Genomic DNA, 10,551 nt, shown 5'->3' on the forward strand with positions numbered 1-10,551 from the left:
GCTAGACGGAGTCGGGCAAGCGGCCCTTGGAACTGGAGATCGGGGATGTGGAGCTGGGAATCGTGAGTATAAGCGTCTAATAGGGGGTTTGATATGGGATCTGTTTAATTTTCAGGATCTGACTGGAGTCTAAATAATTGAAGGGGTTTGATATTGGTCCTGACGGGCCTGGACAGGGGGTAGGCAGGAGTAGGCCCCCGCCTAGAGCGCCATTAAACCTTAGACATGGGGTGGCGCAAGTTACCAACAATAAGGCCTCCTGCACACGACCGTAGCCATGTGCACGGCCGTGATTTTCGCGTTGGCTGGCCACGGAGTGACAGCCGCGAGCCGCCTGCAAATCGCGGGCCGTGCACATGGCCGCGGCCATTATTTTCAAGAACTGTAATAAGACATGCCCGTTCTTTCTGCGGTGCGGGCTCCTGGGCCATGCACGGACCGTGAAAACCACGGTCGTATGCATGGCCCCATAGAAATGAATGAGGTCACAATTCTCCCGTGGATTTTCGGGGGAATTGCGTACATTCTCTATGCAGCCACTCAGTCCGGTGAAGTTGATTATACTTGGAGTCTGGGTGCTGTGTGACAGGCACTAGTCAGCACTCGGCACCGAGATTAAATAAGTAGTCGGTACAACAGAGCCTCCTCTGTGAGTGCAGAGAGAGTTGTTTAACAGCAGCAGTGTTGTCTCCCTGCACACTCTCCCTTCAGCACACTAAAGGAAAACAACCTGAAATTAAGGAAAATAAAGTGGGGGCGAAGTGTTCCTGAGAAACACTTTCCTCAAGAAATAATCCTCCTTACACAAAGCAGGCAGGAGAGCTGTACGTTGTTGTAGGATGCAGCTACCCCTGCTTGCTTCTGCACCTTGTCCCACATCTCCATAGGCTGGCCCATATACCCACACTCCACTTTTCTTGTCTCCAGGACTCACCACTTCCCCTGAATGATTCTCTGCTGTGTTCTAAACCTGCCCCTCTAGCCCTATGAATAAATTATTTATGCTATTTACTACATTCAGCCACTAGAGGGAGCTGCTTAACAATGATTTCATACAGCATGCATGCTATTTACTACATTCAGCCACTAGGGGGAGCTGCTTAACAATGATTTCATACAGCTTGCTTGAGTTCTATGACAGTTGTAATAATCAGCATGCAGGGAGCTCCCCCAGTGGTAAAAATGCAGTTAAATGATGAAATAAAAACTATAAAGAAAAAAACTATATGATCAAAGTTTAAATAAAAAACACAATAGATATAATAATAATTTTATAAATATATAAATACATGATACAAGATGTCTGGGCAGGAAACTTTGTAAGTTGTCATGAGAAGTTGTCATGGAGGTCTGGGCCGAATGGAGAAGAAAAGGAAAGAAAATGTCTACAGTGAAAGAAGATGTCACCTGTGAGTCACTGGATTGTAGGGGAGCTTTCACTTCTCCTGACATGTCTATTATAGTAAATCTTTGTTATTCCCATAAGATAACAATTCTGGAGCTTTCTTACTTAGTAGTCTGTGTTGTGACGTTCCTCTGTTATCCACCCTGGAAATGTATGAATAAGGACGGGCCTACGTGGAGAAATTTTTTTGACTGAACTAATTGTTTTTAACTATAGAGCTACAGCTGCAGTACAAAGTAATACATTGAATTGCGTGGAATCTTTTGGACTGCAGATGTCACTCGAGTTAATATCAATCGGTAGTGCTATAAAAAGTCTCTGTGTAGCCCAGGCCTAATTGACAACTGAGTGTTGTCATTCCCCTTGTCAATAGGATGTGTCCCTACACAGTGTAATAATATGAATTGACATGCTGCGGTCCGAAAAATACGCACCCCGGGTCAATTTCTGGTCTGAATTTTTATGCAGGGTGTGGATGAGATTTGCTAAATCTCACCCACTTTGCTGCTACTATATTATGCTGCGTATGCTCCATCCATAAAAAAAATACGCCGCAATTCCGCTACGTTTGGACAAGCCCAAATTAATAAGACCCTGTTCACACGGCTTGTATTCGACGTGTTATTGGGCACATTTTACTACTTCTGACTCTTACCTGCCTTTCCTACACTATTTAGTTACATGTTTGGAGGCTCACCATTCTGGAATATTGGTCTGTAATTCCTGATTATATTTGGCAAAAACAGTCCCAGTGCCAGATTGTCAGAAAATCACCATTATGTTCTTGTTGGAAGATCTTGTGTAATATCACGCACCTTCTATTAATTTATTTATTTTTTTACTTTTTACACTAGTTTTATGTTCCTTTTTTGTTAAATAATATATATAGCTGTATTCTCAATGTCTCTAGAAAATGTACAATGGGTATTGTCATATTTATTACCTGAACACTAGTCAGGCACGGTAGAATCAGAACCTGTCTTGCTGAGCTTTCTTCTTCAGTGCCCTAGTCAGGACAGGCAGGGCAATAATAAAATATATAGCAGAAATCTAATTTTTTAGAAATAGGATTTTTTAAAGATAGTAGAAGGACTGCTGTGAGGGTCGCTTTAGTATGCAAAAATGGCAATTTAAAAAAAAAATACAAAAATACTATCAATTGCAAAGCTTCTAAAAAAAAATTTGGGGAAATTTGCAGAAAGAGGATGGGACTAATTCAAATATTTTCCCCTAAACAGCGCAACTATTGGCCCATTGTCATAATGATATAGGGCCATGCATAAAGTAGTAAGCATAGTTAATAAATGACACTGACAGTGGATAGAAGATATGCTACTGTTGCACATCAATAAAATCAGTTGATAAAGAGTCATTTACTTCTCCACTTTCTTGATAATATCAGTAACAAACAATACACAATATTCCAGACGAAGGCTAGTCACACGAAGAACACCTCAGTTACTGAGTAATGTGCGTGGGGATATTTCTGATAAAAGTATTCAGGTCTTCAAATAAAAATAATATATGATGACCAATATTATTGCATATATTTAATGATCTAATATTTAGACCAAATATATAATTGGACAAAGGGAACCGGATACATTACACCAGTGGTTCCCAACCGGGGTGCCGCGAGAACCGTCCAGGGGTGATGCGACACTCCGCTCATCCACTGCAAAAAGAAAAAAATATATTACATTTTTTTGCTACAAGCTCCGCCCCGACACTCCAACTATGCTTGTAGCAGATGTGACGCACGTACATCTGCTACAAGTACCGCCCACCAATTCCCACTAGAAGAGCCTGTCGGAGGGAGAGGAGCCATTAACGCTGAGCAGGGTAAGTTTCTTTCTTATATAGTTTCTTAGCAATTGTGTGAGAACTGGAGCCAGGGGAATGCTGGAAGTTGAGGTTCTCTCCTCTTATATCTCCTCCCTGTAATGTCCTCTGATATCCCATAATTACAGCCTGGACATGCTGGAAGTTGTAGTTCTCTCCTCTTATACCTCCTTATTTATTCCTTCCCCAGGAGTAAGCACACTTTCTGTCTGTGATGGTCACTTTACTAGAGGGGCTGATGGTCATTTTACTGTGAGTGGGACGCTGATGGTCATTTTACAGGGGGGGGGCTGACAGTGCCGCACCTGCCATGAGGCGAGGTGAGCCGACAGCCTCAAGCGGAGCGACCTACCCAAAAATGACGGGCGCCATTTTCAGCCAGGGACGGACTGGACCAGGGGGAGGGGGCATGCAGACTTAGCAGACGTGTGGCATGATGGGCGCGTGTGTAACACTTCTCCTCCTCCTCTCTGCTGATGTACCCAGCACGCGCCACCAGAGAGGAGCAGGTCTGCAGCAGGAGCGGTCGAGCGAAGAGGAGAAGTGACGAGACGCACGAGGTATGTGCCTGTCTTAACTAGGTCGGCCGAAGCTGCTGGGACCGGGACCCGGAAGTATACTGCAAGGGGGGGTCTGGGCATTTTACTGACAGCAAAGGGCTCTATGGGGCTGGAATAATCCACCCCATAGAGCCCTCACATCACTATAATGGAAGGATAGGGGGGGCCTGACTTACTGCAGAGGGTTCTATAGGGGGGGATTCTGCCCCCCCCCTTTAGAGCAGTCAGTCAGATGCTCAGACCCCCCTAACCTTGCAGTATAATAACTAGTCAGGGCTCTATGGAGGGGATAATTCCCCCCTATAGAGCCCTCGGCTATCAGTAAAAATAGCGGGAACTCCACGTCATTTTTAAAAAATAAATAGTTGAAAAAAAATTACGTGAGATCCCCTCTATTTTTCATAACCAGCTAGATACAATAAAGCGGCAGCAGCCTAGCATTACCAGGGTGGGAAGGGCCACGGTTTTTGGCCATTCCCAGACTGATATTACCAGCCAGCGGCCACCCCAGTACCCGCCCTTCACTTCAGACGGTCGGGTGCTGGATCGTACCCAGCTCTTCCCAGAACTCCTGGTGGCGGTGGGTACCGGGGTAATAATAGGGGTTAGTGACGGCCTTATTACTGGCTAAGACTAAGCCTCTTCTTAGTAATGGACGCAATCAATCAGACAGCAGCCATTACTAAGGCGGTAATGAAGTATTAAAAAACAGAGACATAATTTTTTTTTACTGTGAGTGGGGGGCTGATGAGGACTTTACTGGAGGGGGCTTATGGTCTCTTTACTGGGGGGCTGAGGCTGATGGTCAGGCTGATAGTCACTTTACTGCAGAGGCCTGATAGTCATTTTACTGTGAGTGGGGGCTGATGGTCATTTTACTGTGAGGGGGGCTGATGGTCATTTTACTGTGAGTGGTGGGCTGATGGTCATTTAACTGTGTGGTGGGCTGATGGTCATTTTACTGTGAGTAGGGGAGCTGATGGTCATTTTACTGTGAGTGGTGGGCTGATGGTCATTTTACTGTGAGTAGGGGGCTGATGGTCATTTTACTGTGAGTGGTGGGCTGATGGTCATTTTACTGTGAGTGGGGGGCTGATGGTCATTTTACTGTGAGTAGGGGAGCTGATGGCCTTATTTCTGTGAGTGGTGGGCTGATGGTCATTTTACTGTGAGTGGGAGGCAGATGGTCATTTTACTGTGAGTGGGGGGGCTGATGGTCATTTCAATGTGAGCGGGGCCTGATGGTCTTTGAGTGGTTTCCGCCTCTGAGCACCCATTGAAATTAATAGGAGGCAGAAAAAAACTGCGGCGCTCGTTTGGAGCACTTTTTTGCCTGCGTATTTTGTATTATCTTCAACGGCCTTAAAAAATGTGGGAAAAAAACACAGCGAAAAAAAAACCATCAAACAATCCTGTAAATTCAAAATCTGCCTCAAAGTTTCTAAAGGAATCTGCCGTTTTTCATGTACAAGATGCGCAACGCCCGTGTGAATCTTGCCTTACAGTTAGTTTTTTCCTTGTAAAAGTAGTAAAACATTTAAAAAAACTATATAAAGTTGGTATCGCCTTAATCGTATTGACCCACAGAATAAAGTTAACATGTCATTATAATTGCATGGTGAATGCCGTAAAAATGGAGCACAGAAAACAATGGAGAATTCGCTGTTTTTTTTCATTTTCTATCCACAAATATTTATTTTTCAGTTTCCTAGTAAATTATATGAGCAATAAATGATGTCATGAAAACCTACAACTTGTCCTGCACAAATCAAGCCCTCATTGGCCTATATTGCTGGAAAAATAAAAAAGTTATGGCTTTTGGAAGCTGGGGAGGAAAAAATTTAAATCAAAATCTGAAAAATGGCTGCGGTGGGAAGGGGTTAAAACACTTCCACAAAAAGCTTGTTTGCTATTTTAAGCGGTTTTGCTTGTGTAAATGTGCGTGAAATACATGACGCGTATTTTCAGTCCAGTACATTTTTAAACACATGCAAAAAGGTACAGGTATTAAAAAAATCTGCATAAAAAAGCGCTGTAAAAAACTGTAAAAAAGCGTCAAAATACATGTGTTCCTTGACATAGATTACGTGTCGGCTTTTTTCTCCCTACAGGATACTCGGCATGACTATAATCTAAATAATACTGTATATATTGGGAATGTTTAACATGGTAGACATTACAAGGGTTACACATGAATGTCTACCAAGTTATTAGTATGTCAATAAACTTCCCTAAACAAGTCTAAATAGTTTTACTGTCTACTACACTGTTAGTCATAAAATCTACTGCTGATACTAATTTATCTAGAGTTCACATTTAGTATATGATTCTTTCTCATAAACTGCGCTGCTACTTGACTTCAATATATTGCGAATGCCTCAAAGTCGGACAGACTGCGTACAGAAACCTCTCTCGATTGCCTTCTGTCGGCTTGGTGAAGCTTATGAATCATCCATCAAGCGCCAACATGATGTAAGCCTGAAAATCTTTGTCTTGTACTGTAACCCTAACCCCTCTAACCCCAAATCTTCTTCTTGTATTATAACCCTAACCCACTAACCCTAACTCTAGCCGTCTTCTGACCTGATTTAAAATGATGGATAAGTCATAAAAGCTTGGCACATATCTGCGCCACACTATTATAAAAAATCCATCAAGCACCAACATCATGTAAGTCCCAAAATCTACTGTTGTACTATAATCCTAACCACTAACCATAAGCCTAGCCATCAACGCAATCCCTCAACCCTAGTCCTCTACTTACCTGCTTTAAAACAGAAAAACACAAGTCCAGTTTGATGGATAAGTCAGAAAAGGCTTGAATCGGCAACCCCCAGGGTGTCTGGCAACCCCTTGGTCAACTGGCAAACTCTTGAGTGCCTACCGTGCCCGGCAACGCCTCAATCCTTTGGCAGCCCCAGCCCCCAGTGGTTCTACAAGTAGAATAAAATTATATCACCACAACTTGGTGCGATATTACATTACATTTTTCCATTTTCCAGGCTGAAGCAGTGGGTTATGCCATAAAGAATGTTATTTAGATTTGAATCAAGCCACAAATATGAAACATTTTTGTATTTACACATTATATCTTTTGCACGAAAAATGCTTATATCACCAGATATTCCAGGAACAATGTTAGCACAGTGCCACCTGATGTTTCTATTCAATAATAAATGTACCGAGGTGGACACACATGCTCAGTCTTGCTTCTCTCTCCACCCCGGTGGGTATTTTTGGGGGATCCATGGTGTGGTGAGGCGGCTGCCTCTGAAGCTGCAGCATCTTCTCTGCTTGTCAGGAGATGCTGAGCAAACACAATTTCTGCAACGCTGTCTCACGCTCTTGTCACATGCTCAGCATCTTCTCTGACAAGCAGAGAAGATGTTGCAGCTTTAGAGGCAGCCGGCCCATCATACCAGAGATCCCTCCACAGTTACATAGTTACATAGTTACATAGTTTGTACGGTTGAAAAAAGACACATGTCCATCAAGTTCAACCAAGGGATGGGAAAGGGGAAGTGGGATGGGAAAGGGGAAGTAAAAAATTTAAGTAAGTTGTACTTACTTTTGTCTTGGTCGCCATTATTTGCATGTTTTCCTCATGCCCATTGGTTTCCAGCTCAGTGTTCTGGTTTAAGGCTCTAACTACACGGTGACAAAAAGTTGTGTGTGAATAGCTCTAAAATCACAGTTGAATCACTGTACAATTGAAGATATGACGAGACTTTAATTATTCACTATGAATTTATGCAAAATGTCAAGTTTCAGCGAGCATGCTCCTAATTTCAACGTGCACCAGATTCTGATTGTTACTGTTGACTCTGCAATTTTGTGGTCGATATCACAACTGATAATTATTACAGTGCTTATTGCAGCTTCCTATAGTTGTTATATCGCCGTCTTCCCATGACTGTAGTGGATCCCTGTAAAAATCTTTCGCAAATTTGTTGTAATCGTACTAAAGAATTTTTACAGGGATAAAAAAAAAAAAGTTAAATTGCCCAAAATGCTAAAATAATAAAATTTGTAATATACTTACCTTTAGAATTCTTCACTGTTCTTTCGCTGTTACTGTTCGAGCTCTCCGTTTCATCTCCATTGTTGCCCATAGGGATGACGTGTCAAGTGAGTAAGCCAGCAGGACACAACCCACTGTAGTGATTTCACTGAATTGGCTTGTGATTTGCCCTCCCATTCACGTGACACGTCATGACAGAGGAGTGTGAACCGATGCGGCGGGGAACTGAATAGTGGCAGAGAGTGAACAGTGAAGAATTCTAAATAAAGTTATAAAGGTACCGTAATTACATTGAGAATTATATTATTTGTTTTCTTAGTGTTCACTTTTTTTAAAATTATTCTTAGAAAACCTATTTAACTATCGTATATACATGTGGACTTGCTGAGCATTTCACCTCTAACAATACAGTTGGTGAAAACCATGAAAAAATTTGTGGCCGAATAGGGAATTCTACAGATTTTAACATCTACTACATGCTCTCAAATCTGCACAGATGCTGCGCGTAAAATCACAAATCTAATACTGTGTAGGTTCTGTCAATACACATCTGCCCGTCAAGACTCTGAAGGTGTGCTATGATATCTGGCACTAACATGTAAGCAGCAAATCCTTTAAGTCCTGTAAATTGCGAGGTGAGGCCTCCATGGATTATACTTTTTCCAGTATATCTCACAGATGCTCGGTCGGATTTAGATCAGAAGAATTTGGAAGTCAACATCTTGAACTCTATCATGTTCCTCAAACCATTCCTAAACAATTTTTGCGTTGTGGCAGGGCACATTATGCTGCTGAAAGAGGCCATTGCCATTAAGGAATACCGTTGCCATGAAGGGGTGTACTTGGTCTGCAGCAGGGCCAATTCTAGCTTTTTCTGCTGCCTGAGGCGAAAATTGAATTGATGCCCCCCAGATTTTAAATGACATCCCCCTGGCTTTTCTTCATCACTAGGGCCTCCTCCAACTCTTGCAGATGCGCCGTTGCCCTGTACTGGCATGCGTTGTGCAGTCGAGCAGAGTACACCTCGCTGCACGGTGTATGCCCAAGTAGTACAAGGCAATGGCGCATCCGAGAAAGTTGGAGGAGACTGGTAGTGATGTATAATAACCAGGGGGATGTCAATCAAGCATGGAAAGGTGGGTTTGGAGGCAGGACTATGTGACTCTTCAGGATAGTGACACCGCCCCATGACCCTCTAATGAGTAATTAGCATATAGTGTGCTGGGGAATATTTGGAAATATTGTCAGGTCATGTATTACCGCATGATGGCGGTTCAAGGGGTTAAAACTACCTGACAGATTCCCATTAAATATACAATGAATTGAAAACAATTCCATCTGCCCTGCAATTTTGTTATTATAAATATATCCTATATAAATACAGCATCAGAACCATGCTCATAAATATATAGAACACCAGAACCAAGCTCAATACATACATACAACACCAGAACCAACATCAGTACATATATACAGCTCCAGAACTAAGCTTATTGCATATATACAGCACCAGAACAATCCTCAATACATATATACAGCCCCAGAATCAAGATCAGTACATATATACAACAGCAGCACAAATACAGCTCAATTTAGTGCAACCCCTGTCGTATAGGTTTGTACGGCGTAAAACTACAGCTCCCAGCATGACCCGAACAATGATAAGAATATGCTGGGTGATGCTGTTTCACAAAAAAAAAAATCATACCACCCATTATCTCGCTGCAGATCATATAGTGATTACAGCAGTAATGATTAGAGGCAGAATAAACATTTACATTAGGTGACTCACCGGTGACGTCTGATGACTTCTCCATGCAACGACCCATTTCTGCAGTTTGCCGCTCAGATGTCTTCAGCTTCTCACTTTTCAAACATTTCTGCACCTATAAACGAAGATAAAATTCTCATGATGCCACACACTAAGCCACAAAATCTAATAGTTCCATACACTGTCCATGATTATATTAGCACTATGCACTGTGTCCCTGATTATAATAGCGCCATACACTGTCCCTGATTATATTAGCACTCTACACTGTGTCCCTGATTATAATAGCACTATACACTGTGTTCCTGATTATAATAGCACCATACACTGTGTCCCACACACACACACACAGTGCTACCTGTAGATAGTGCCCCCCATAGAGCCCCATGTAGATAGTGCCCCCATAGGGCCCCCTGTAGATAGTACCCCACATATAGCCCCCTGTAGATAGTGCCCCACATATAGCCCCCCTGTATATGGTGCCCCACATATAGCCCCCTGTAGATAGTGACCCACATATAGCCTCCCCTGTAAATTGTGCCCCACATATAGCACCCCCTGTATATAGTGCCACACATATAGCCCCCTGTAGATAGTGCCCCCATAGAGCCCCTGTAGATAGTGCCCCCATATAGCCCCCTGTAGATAGTGCCCCCTGTAGATAGTGCCCCCTGTAGATAGTGCCCCCATAGAGTACCCTGTAGATAATGCCCCCATAGGGCTCCCTGTAAAAAGTGCCCCCAATAGAGCCCCCTGTAGATAGTGCCCTACATAGATCCCCTGTAGATAGTGGCCCACATACAGCCCCCTGTAGATAGTTCCCCACATATAGCTCCCTGTAGATAGCGCTCTACATATAGCCCCTGTAGATAGTGCTCCACATATAACCCCCTGTATATAGTACCCCACATAAAGCCCCCCTGTAGATAGTGCCCCACATATAGCTCCCTCC

Source organism: Rhinoderma darwinii, chromosome 5 (genome assembly GCF_050947455.1).
Source record: "Rhinoderma darwinii isolate aRhiDar2 chromosome 5, aRhiDar2.hap1, whole genome shotgun sequence".
NCBI classification, from domain to species: Eukaryota; Metazoa; Chordata; class Amphibia; order Anura; family Rhinodermatidae; genus Rhinoderma; species Rhinoderma darwinii.